Raw genomic sequence first — 12244 nt, forward strand, 5'->3', positions numbered from 1 at the left:
TGCAACTTACTTTTATTTAACCAAAATCAGCAGCCAACATTCCTCCCATTCCTCCTTAGTTCTTCAATAGCCAAAGAAGAGATTGACTTCATTCAAAGCTCTTACAGTAAACCTCAAGAGGTAAAACTTGCTTTAATACTCCATTAATTTTCAGTTTCTAACATTCTGATCCAAGCTATACGTTCTTATGCTTGAATTATAATTCACAGATTCCAGCTAGACACCAAATACCAGCTACATCGAGGTTACTCCAAATTTCTCTTTATATTTTTTTTCTAGTTATTTCTAAATCAAGCATCAAAGCAGCAACAAATACACACATACGCATAATCACTATATTTTCCTAACTATTACGGTTACAAGGTTCCAAAGAATTGATTTTGTTAAGAAAAGAAGAACAGAATAATACACACGCACACATTTTACTATATTCTCTAATCTATTACATGTACAATTAGTTTTAATAAAAAGAAATGAATGAGAAAGAACAGATTTTGAAAACCCTAAGTGCTCTATGTGTGTTTTCTGGACTGAAAATTTTGGGACTTCTTGTGTGTTGTCCGAAAATGGGGAGAGAGGTGAGAACAGCTGGCGGCTGCTGACGGCCGGAGACGGCGCGGCGGCAAGCCACCGCCTTTTTCCTTTTCTGTCTGAAACAACCGAGAGAGAGAGAGAGATTAAGTTTTAAAAAAAAAAGGGGAAGAGAGAGAGAGAGAAGGGAGGACTCATCTTCTCCGGTGACGACGATGCGGCGGCATCGGCAGCGGCGACACGACGGCGGGAGCAACGGGCTATTCCTGACCGGCCGGAAAAGAGGAAAAGAGGGGGGGAAATTTCAGATCTGGGTTTAAAAATAGAAAAGAGAGGAAAAGGGGGAAGATTTGGAACCTACCTTTCCGGCGAGGCAAGGCACGGCCATCCACCACGATTCCGGCCATGGCGGAGACGGCAGATGACAGATGAAGCAGCGCGGCGACGCTCGGCTTTCACAACGGCCGGAGAAGGCACATGCAGCGGCGGAATGGTCTCTGCCGACCTACCTTAAGGCCGAGGACGGCCGAGAAACGATGGCAACCGGCGAGAGCCATGTTCTGCCATGGTGGAGGCGGAGGCGTACAGCAGTTCCGGAGAGAGAGATCACAGATAGAGAGTGAGACCGAGGGAGTGAGAAGGGAGGGGAGGAAGCGTCCGACGAGGCGGCGCGCCGGAAGAGGCGCCGCACTCGACCGAGCAGAGAGAAGAGAGAGGCGAGAGAGGCGTGAGAGTGAGAGAGAGTGGCTGATGCTTGTGAGTGTGTGTCTTGTGTTTATGTGTGTTAGATTAGGGCTAGATTAGTTTTGGGCTTAAGCCTCTTAGGGCTGGACCGAAAAGTTTTAAAGGAAAAAGAAGGAATGGGCCGATTTTTAATTACTAAAATGTTATTGGCCCATTTTATTTTAAAATCTGGTGGGTTTTATTTAATTTGTTTGGGCCGAATTTTGCATTAAAATCAGTGGGCCAAATTTTAAATGCTGGACAATTTATTTTAGTTTCTGTTGGGCCATTTTAATTAATTTTGGCCTGTTAATTGATTAATAAAGCCTACGAATTTTGGCCTTATTTCTTTTAAAAATGTTTGAGTTTTCACTAAATTATTTTTGTGAAGTTAAATCTCTTGATTTAAATTTTAATATTTAAAGTTGGGATTATTTACTCTAAATGAAGTCCATTCTATTATTTAAATTATTAATGGACTTTAAAGCAAATATTTTGGGATTAAGCCCCATTTATTATATGATAAAATTATTTTCAAAGCTTACGAGTATGGATTTTTTTTTTTTAAATGGTTAAATGTTTTATTTCATCTCAATGGATTTTAAAATGTTTTATTATTTATAAATGAATAATGGAATTTCTTATTTATTTACATAAAAAAAATGAAATGTATAGAATATTATAAATATGGTTTCTTTTAAAAGAAAAAGGATTAAATTATTTTATGAGTAATTCCATTATAATGGAATTAAAATGTCCTATTAGAATGGCTGCATGTTTTAAAAAAAAAATATTGAGACTATTTATGTGGAATTGTGTTATAGAATGATTAAGTATATGATTTACTTTATCAAATGAGCTTGGGATTTAATTGAGATATTAAATTGCTAAGCATATGTTTATAAATAATTTATTTATTTAAGTGATGAAAATGTGCGAAGTATGAGAAAGCATGATTTATAATGATTAAATTTTTAGGGTAATAATATATAGCTTGTTCTTAATTGATGGAGTACTTGACTAAATGACGGGTGTAGAAGAAAGTTATGGATTATGTACATGTTGATGTTCGAACAATTGGGTTCGAACCTATATGATAGTTACATGATAAGTGATTACATTTTATTGATTGAATGAAACGAGATTAATATGGATGCTGCTAGAACCCTAAAACTTTAAAAGATACCCTAGGCACGTAGAATTAGACTTTGTCTTATGACAATTTCTTCACGAACTTATCGACTCTTCATCAATGAAGGTCCGGGCGACAGAAAGTGAAGCAGAAGAAGAAACGACTCCACGCCAGCTTTAAGAACAATTGAGGTGGGCATTATTTTATTATTACGTATATAGAGATCCCCTGCGTGACGTAGGCCTCATATGCGAATATATATGCATGATATGTTTTGACTATTTATTCAGTTCTTATAAAATGCTTATATGTTCAATGCCCTTTATGAAAATGAAAATGCTATGAAAATGAAATGTTTATGAAATGATTGACTGCCAAAATGTTTATGTTTTTATATGTATCCTATCTGTGTTGGTTCGCCAACTTTAAAGGAAATCCAATTGGGATCCTATGCTAGACAAAGGTCGCTAGCTAGGGTTAACGTGTACACTCATGGAGACCGCGAGTCGCTTGCGACCGGTCTTGGCGTCCGTGGTAAGGAGGCCTCCTTCCCGGCGCGTGATAGAAAGGGCAGATATGGATCATATAGACTGAAAATGGGATGCATCCACCTTTATGAAAATGAACGAAATGTTTTAGTAAGCGCAGGTCATTTATGAAAACCCCTGTGTGTTACTGTTATGGCAGTTCAATTTATATATGCATGCATGTTGTATTTTCGGCTTATGTCACTGAGTATTTTTATACTCAGCCCTGCATGTATTTCTAAATGTGCAGGTTGAGCAGGCGATGGAATGGATCGGTGTTGAGCGGATTTCCCTTTTGATGTTTATGTAATGAAACCTTGAGTATGCATCTCCATATGCATAACTCACACGTTTTTCCGCTGCAAACACTCTGAATTTGTTATCGTATTGTGGAACTTATTACTCCTTCATTTTGTTTAACTTTCATTTGGGGTTTAGTCGTTATGGCTGGCTCATTTGTTAATTACCCAAGTGGTTATATATATATATATACCACTAGTTTGTTGTTATTAATGTTGGTTAATTAGTAAATCCCTTTTAAATTTCCATTTCTTATTGTTCACCCAAGTCATAACCCCGGTTAACCCGTCATTGGGATAGTGGGCTGTGACAAGGTCTCCAGAGCAAAGGAGTTTTCCAGAGCAGAGCAGGGCTCCAGAGGACCTCCAGAGCAGCGTAGAGGCGACATCCAGAGCAACGCGAACCAGCAAAACCAAACAACAACGAGAGAGAAAAGTAGAACAAAAGGGGCAACACCTCAAGAAGCTTATTTTCTATCTTTAATGTTGGCAAATTCTTGCTTTAATGTCTACAATTTCTTTTCTCTAAGCTTCTAGCTTTCGTTTTTTCATTTTAATTCAAAGCTCAAGCACAATTGAACATTCAAAATCAGCAATTCAATTTCAGAAATTGAAAATCTCACCAAATAAAATGGTTTATATCTTACAAACAAATCTTGCAAATTAAAAAACCTCACCAAATTAAGAATCATTACTCCTAAGAACGTGAGGCTTAGAGACGGAACTGAACGTCTCCACCTTGGAATGCCTTTTTTTTTAACCAGCTATACTGAATTTTTGAAAAAAAAAATAAAGTTAATGAATGTTTCTACATAGAGAATAGAGAAAAAAAATATAACCCTAATATTTAAGTGTGAATGTGACTGTGTTAGCACGTTTTAAGGAGTATTCATAATTTCGTAATTAGATATGCTATATAGATAATTAATATATACTTTTTTGTATGTATTAGATATTCTATTTTATTACTGCTCATTTTACTATTTCTCTATCTCTTTACGTCTCCTCATTTCTCCTGATTCTTTCATTTTTATTTTTTCTCTATTCTCTATGTAGAAACCTTGAGAGCACAGGCTCAATATATATACTATATTTTGGTACCAATTTTCTTCACTCATTTTCATGAGAATTGGGCCAACTATCCACACGTTTTTTACGATTTTGATACCATAAATAAGTCAAGTGGCAGAGCAGAGAAGTCAAGTCTACCAGAGCAGAGAAGCCGAGTCTTCTCGAGCAGAGGAGAGGAAGAAGTGGCAGAGCAAAGAAGTGAAGTCTGCCAGAGCAGAGAAGCCGAGTCTTCTCGAGCAGAGGAGAGGAAGAAGTGGCAGAGTAGAGAAGTCAAGTCTGCCAGAGCAGAGAAGCCGAGTCTTCTCGAGCAGAGGAGAGGAAGAAGTGGCAGAGCAGAGAAGTCAAGTATGGCAGAGAAGAGAAGCCGAGTCTTCTCGAGCAGAGGAGAGGAAGAAGTGGCAGAGCAGAGAAGTCAAGTCTGCCAGAGCAGAGAAGCCGGGTCTTCTCGAGCAGAGGAGAGGAAGAAGTGGCAGAGCAGAGAAGTCAAGTGACAGAGAAGAAGAAGACGAAGATTTAAGTACTTGAGTACGTGTGGGGAAGACAGGAGGTTCGGGAACCAAGCGGTGAACCCTGGCTCGGCGAAGATACCCAACAAAACGAAAAAATAATATGCTAAAGAACCTAAAGATACTATCAAAACAATAAAAATGAAAATGTAAAAAATCAAAAACTAATAAGCGAAAAAAAAATAAAGATCTCAGTATAAAAAAATTATTCTTTATGAACCCATTAGTGTAGATATTATTAGATCTGTGAAAATGAAAAAAATAAAGATCTCAGTATAAAAAAAATATTCTTTATTAGATACTATCTGGGCTTTTGATTTCTCTGCTCTGGCCTCTTGATTTCTCTGCTCTGGCATTTTGATTTCTCTGGCGAGTGCATGACTTCGCTGCTCTGGGCTTTTGATTTCTCTGCTCTGGCCTTTTGATTTCTCTGCTCTGGCCTTTTGATTTCTCTGGCGAGTGCATGACTTCGCTGCTCTGGGATTTTGATTTCTCTGCTCTGGCTTCTTGATTTCTCTGCTCTGGCCTTTTGATTTCTCTGGCGAGTGCATGACTTCGCTGCTCTGGACTTTTCATTTCTCTGCTCTGGCCTCTTGAATTCTCTGCTCTGGGCTTTTTATTTCTCTGGCGAGTGCATGACTTCGTTGCTCTGGCGGAACGACTTCAGCTCTGGCATCCTTGGCTCTGGTCTGGCGCGGGATTCAGCTCTGATCTGGCGCGACCTTAGCTCTGGTCTGGCACGGGATTCAGCTCTGCTCTGGCGCGAGCTTGGCTCTGTTCGGGCTGCATCAGTTTCACCAGCTCAGTTATTGTATTTTTTATTTTCTAATATGCAATGAGAATGATATCTGTTGCATATTCATTATATTGCCTTATTTATTATTTATGTGCATCTAAAATGTGAGAATTAAATTAATTTAAAACATTTGTTTTTCAATGCAGACATATTTGTATTTTTTAGAAAATATATTAAAACAATCATTCACATAAAAGAGTAAATGTGATTTAAATCAAAGTTGTGAAACAACTGTAAAAAATGAAAGAGAGATGAAAAAAGAGGGATTCCATATCTTTTTTGCTGTGTATTTTTTTTCGTAGATATAAATAGATATAGATAAATTAAGTTGCTAAGTTTTCTACACTTTGTATTAAGCAATTAATTTTTTTTTTAAATGTATGTTTTATTTCTGAAACCTATAGCAAAATAATGCGTACTTTAGATATTTTAGCTTCGTACAAATATTAATGTGACATAAATATAATATATATGGGCTCGAGTTTTGGATTTAGCATTTAGAATGCAGCTAAAATATTAAACAGAAAGTTATCTGTGTGAAGTGAGAATGAAATGCAATGAAAATATAAAAAAATTAATGGAAGTTAAATGTGCGGTTTTTTAAGATACAACCCAACATGTGAAAGAGATTGGCCTTGACTTTTGTTTATTGTCATTGCATATGACACCATCAATGGGAACTGCCGACGCATAAACTTAAATGGTAATCTACTATCAGACGGTATAAGTGACAATCGAGGTATGACAACTGCATGCCCTGCATTATAACCAACCGACACCGTTGCTTCAACAACATGAGTACCTAATCTCGTGATAACTAATCTTGTGCCATTACACAAGCCATTACCAGGATCGATATTTCTCAATAACATAAGCGGACTACCAACCTTCAGTACTATTTCGTGATTGGGTGTGCATTTAATGGCTGAGTAGCATAGAGGATAAGACGCGGGCTAGAATTTGAGGTAAAACGACGTCGTTTTACGCCCAACTAAACGATGTCGTTTTGGCTCCCGTCCGGCGGCGCCATGTCATATTTCAGGTCACTAAAAAGTGCCATGTCAGCACTCAATTTGGGGATTTTTGAAAACCATGCAAAATTGATCAGTTGGTTAAGTTCAGAAAAAATTTGATAAAAAAAAAAGTTCATGGCAAACTTCAAAATCGACCCAAAGTTCATGATTTTTTATGTAATTAACCCAAAAATATATTAAGTATTTTATCTAACAAAAAATTTCTGATTCATAACCCGTGCATAGCACGGGTGCGGCACTAGTACCTATAATAACGCAATCATAAACCTTGATTTTTAAGTAATTGTTTCTTTAACCAATTGTAACATATTGTTTTTACACGCCGTTTTAATTTCATATCTTTTTCTCCACAACTTCAATTACGTCGTTGCCTAGACTAATACTTATTTTCGAATTTAGATTATTGTTGAACTTTTCGTTCAACGTAAGTAAGCATATGTTTAATACAAAAAATAAAAATCCGCGCACAATGGTTGATGAACAATACAGTACATGGGGTGAACATTCTTCTAGTATTGATGAACATCCGTATATTGAATTCACAATACGTTGGAAAAAAATGTCGCAATACAATATTCCAATTTCGAAACTGAATTTTTTGTGATTAAGATATTTAGACTGTTCACCATAAAAATTGAATTGTTCAAAACATATGGTCAACCCAACACATGGTCTAATTTTTTCCCCCTGAAGAAAGGATGGTTATTGAATAAAGCGTCTTTTGGTCAATTAATTTTTTTTAGGTTGTGTTTGGAGTGTTAGCTGTTTTTGAGGTTTTTTCAAGTGTTTTGCTTCACTGACTGTACTTATATATGGTTATTTTCCAATATAAGATAAAGTTGGACAATTCATTTAATACACTTAAATATATGTTCATCATAACTATAGTATTGAGTTATGATTGTGAACGTTGCCGAAAAAAGAAAAGAAAATCAATTATTACCAAGAACAATGTTTGGTGAACATGAGGTTATTTGAGATGAACATCAGAACATGGTTCCAATTTCGGTGAACTTTCGTATATATTGAATTTACCATATAATATTGAAGATAAGAGATCATATTGGAAGGATTAAAGAATCGGAACAGCAGAGACTCCATTTCGATGGAAAGCGCAAATTTTCGGGGATCTGATTTTGCTGGGGGGTTACAGCTAAGATTTCTTGGACAAAATAGCCCTTTTACGTATTAAAAAATGATTTGGTTCATTAAAAACGAATAAATAAAATATATTGATGAATTAATCTAGGCCGTCGGACGTTATTGATTGTATGGATGTGATTTCATCTTAAATCTTACTCTAAGGAGATATCTCAATAGATATCAACCCTATATATATATATATACATATAGATCCACCACCTTGTAATATTATATAGATCCTAACTAAGGACCACATCATGTGTGCATGTGGCGCGTTAGGAGAATGATACATGGTGAATGCCTTCCAAGGGATTCCAAGACAAAATACACATAGGGATAAAATAGAAATAAAAAATTTGAAAATAAAAAAAATTTAAAAAAAAATATTTTTTTACCGAAAATTTATTTTTTTCGGCGGCTGTCGTCAAAATTATGCATATAATTGAGCATCAATATGCATAAAGCTAAATACAAATATGCATGACACTAGTGTTTCGAGCCTTAAAATTTCGACCACGACATCGTCATGGCAGCCGGTGATTTTGAGCTCGCATTTGCAGTTGATGAAGATTACCTCGTGGGCAATGGGGTTGAGAAATTCGATGTTGCCGATGGAGCAGCCATAATTTCATATGCTAGTGGTTATTAGAATTTTGAATTGGGGCAATATAATTTATATATGTATAAATGTGTTTCTTTATTATATTATGATGGAGGATTATAAATATTTTTAGATTATGTCATATTTACTTAAATAAAATTATTAATTTTATAAATTTAATTTAATTTAAAGGTTGTAAAATAAAGAATAAAAATAATAAATTTTTAATTATTATTTTAGATAAGAGCTATAAAGAGTAAAATTGGGGCATAAATAAAATCAGCCAACTTCAAATCATTAATCAAAATATTCCTCTCCTTGAGCCCGTTAAAGCCCAGCCCGTTGTAATGGGAGTTGTACAAAAAATCTGAAAACCGTCCTATTTCTACAAAAATGTCATGCCGTGAAATATTGAGTTTTTATATATGGAAATCCGTTAATATGATATTTACCTAATTAAATGTAAATATCGTATTAAATCTTAAATTATATCCATTTGATAAAAAAAATTCTGAATTATAAGAAATATTTTTAAAAAATTTAAATAATTAAATTTGTATAAAAAATATTCTACGTTCATTTTCCGATCTTCGAAATAATGACGTGTCTCTTCGGATGTCACCGTATAATTTGTATTTTATTTTTTAAAATAATATGGTATAAATTTCTTAAAAATATTTGTTATAGTTCGAGATATTTTTGTTAAGGTTTAATATGATATTTATGTTTAATTAAGTAACATGCATGGTGCCATTTTTATTCAAATATATTCCGCGTAAATCAAAATTTAATGTAAGCTAGCTTATACAAAAAAACACTTCATATCAAAATCAAATCAGAAATAATTTTCTTCCATTTCGTTTCCACACGAATCCAATTAGAGGCTTTAAAAAAATTTATTCTATGAAAAGCAAAATGAACAAAAGGAGAAGAAAAAAATCGACAACAGAAAATTGCAGATTAAAATTTTTAGAACTTAAACAAAAATATGGCTAGAAAACATTGCATCATTACTTCAGCCACTGATGCACTCATCGCCTCCTCTTTTATTGAAGTATTAGTTAGCTCAGTTAGCTAACGGTAGTTAAGTAGCTGAAAAACTGTTAGAAGAAGTTTTATATTATATGTGTAAGTGCATGCATGCAAATATGGTGCACATGCAGTCGTTGTAAAACTCTTATATATATATCAATGAAATGGATCTATGGAAGCTTAACTTCCTTTAACAGACTGCGCTGTCGATGAAAATAGACTCGTTAGTTTGGTCGCCTCAGTTGTTATTTTTATTTGATATTTGCTGCTGCTGTCGACGAAAATTTTCCGAATCTCTTGAAATATTAAGAAATCAAAGTTATACGATAAAAGAAAAAAGAAAACCTATGGATAATATCATTAGGCTAACAGATTCAATCATTAATATTTCCCAATTAAATGCTAGTAAGCAAGATTACTAGCTTCACATAAAAATTTATATTTAAACATTAATTCTAAACTAGTGTACCTCCCGCACGATGTGCGGTGATGTGATTTTAGATTTGTGTAAAATATGCGTACATTATATAATTATTAATTTAAATTAAAATTATTAAAATTTGATGCCAAGTTTTTCTCTACAAATTGATCCAATTTTCTAATATAGTCAATGTAATTTATACAAAATCATATTCCTCCAGTCTCATAAAAATATGAACCTTTTTACGTTTCTACATTACCTCACCACGATCATTTTACTTGTTATCTTTACTTTTCATCAAGTAGGACCCCTTTTCACTCACAGTACATTTTTATCTAATAAATCTTAAAACTCGTACAACTTATAAATGTTCATATTTTTATGAGACAAAGGGAGTACTACCTCCGTCCACCAAGAGTATACAACATTTATTCGATTTAGCGTCAACAAAGAGTATATTACTTTCTTTTTAGGACATGTCCACCCTTTTTTTTTTTTAACCATAACTACTCATTTTTACATGACTCACACTCAATTTAACTACAACCGCTCGTTTTTATATGGTAAGACCCTTTTATTCACTAAAACACATCTACCAACTATTTTATTAAATAATTAATCACTATTATTTATTTTTAAAATTTAATTTGAAATTAAAATATTATAATCACAGGAAAAAATGGGAGTAAAAAGGATTTTTTTTTAGTTTTTAAAAAAGGATTAGTTGTAAAATAAATTATGAATCGAGTCAGCTTTATTTTCAACTCATGTATTTATATACTCCCTCAATTTTAAATATTTCCTCATAAATACCAAATTTTTATAATATATACAATTGGGGCTTCCCAACACAAAATTGAAATAAGAGTGATGAGGAGTAATATGTGCAGAGCAGAGAAATGATATAAGCCAGAGGAGCGGGCATCATCAGGGAAATGGGCTTCCGCAGAGAAGTCAGAGGAATAAGCTTTATCAGAGAAACGGACCGCACCAGAGAAGCCATTTTTGCCAGAGAGATGGTCTTCGCCAGAGAAATCATCGAAAGAGCGGGAAAATCTCCCGCTTGAGGACAGAATTACCATTACGCCCCCGACCATGCAAGACGCGTGCTCCAGCGATGAAATTACCTTTTTACCCTTAACGTGTAATCTATAAATAGCCATGAGCTTGTACTTTGTAGATTTACGCTATCTTTGCTTACAATACAGCATCAATCGTATTTTTGTGCTTTCAACCTTACTTTTCTCTCTCGTTACCCAAGCAACACTAGGTATAATTCAAAATCCAATGATAATATATCGATTAAATCTATACTCGTTCAATCATACTTCACCATCTGGCGCCGTCTGTGGGAAAATCTGGGCTAGGACGTGAGTTTTGATCACCGGCGCATGCAGATCCGTAATTACGATCGGATTTGCGTGCGCAGGCACCGATTGAGCCAATGATCCGATTACCCAAACGAATCTGGACCAATATTCATGTTGTTTCTGCTAATCTAGTTATGAGCCTTTGAAATCTGTGACTTTTTACGTTTTTCCCTGCCTGTGCATGTTGGAAAGGTGATCGGCGTGGAGAATCGGGTGTTAATCTGTGTTTATTTTTACGTAATCCTGATAATTGTGTGTGGTTGTAATGTTTTCTCGCATAACTTACGTTTTTCTCACGAATCTAACGTATTTCACTAACGATCTGTTGATTGGTGCTCTGATTTTGTGTTTTTTAGGTTTTCACGGTTATTTTGCCGGATAAAACGCTCTCTCTCACGAATTTGACTCCGAATCTATGGGAAATATCCAATTTTCTCTCTGCTCACGTTTTAAACCGTGTCCTGGGTTTATTTCCTAGCACACGGAGGTGTTTCTCTTGGGATCTCTTAATGGTTTCCGTGCCACTGTGCGGGATGTTCTACATTTCGTAATTCTCTGATAACGGACGGTCCGATCTATTCTTTACTCGAAATATTTTCTCATATTTTCCTTGTGTAGGTACTATGGACTCTTCCAATGCTCGCCGTACTCTTGAGAAGGAGTTTGACAACGCAGGGCTCAGCTCTGTTGCCCACACCACTGAGGTTCCCGCTTCACTGATTAACGGTTTGCCGACCAGCACCGTCTTCACCGCACCACCGGGATTTCACACCATCTCTGCCACCCCGTTGACGGGTCTGAACGTTAACACTCAGAGATCTGCTCTGGTGACCCCGGGCTCCGATATGCCAAGCTTGGTCCCCGCATCTGGTGGTGTACCGCTGAATTTTATGTTGTCAGAGCAGATGATGGCTATGCTCAACTACGCCGCTCTGCGATAGGCGATGGGAACTCCCATGTTGTCTACCGTCCCCGCCACGACTCCCGCTGCTCTGGAGGAGAACAATCAACTCGCTGCTAAACAAGCCCCGCTGCCTAAGGAGACACAGAGATTCCCT

The 12244-nt window shown here is 35.7% G+C and overlaps 1 long non-coding RNA gene across 1 annotated transcript; it reads left to right on the top strand.

The window, feature by feature from the left end:
* On the top strand, positions 1–3426 carry LOC130990291 (uncharacterized). The gene is made up of 3 exons (XR_009090910.1): positions 1–244; positions 2513–2577; positions 3164–3426. It is a non-coding gene; the product is annotated as an uncharacterized LOC130990291 (long non-coding RNA).
* The last annotated feature ends 8818 nt before the right edge of the window (positions 3427–12244 follow it).

This window comes from Salvia miltiorrhiza, chromosome 6, assembly GCF_028751815.1.
Source record: "Salvia miltiorrhiza cultivar Shanhuang (shh) chromosome 6, IMPLAD_Smil_shh, whole genome shotgun sequence".
Lineage (NCBI taxonomy): Eukaryota > Viridiplantae > Streptophyta > Magnoliopsida > Lamiales > Lamiaceae > Salvia > Salvia miltiorrhiza.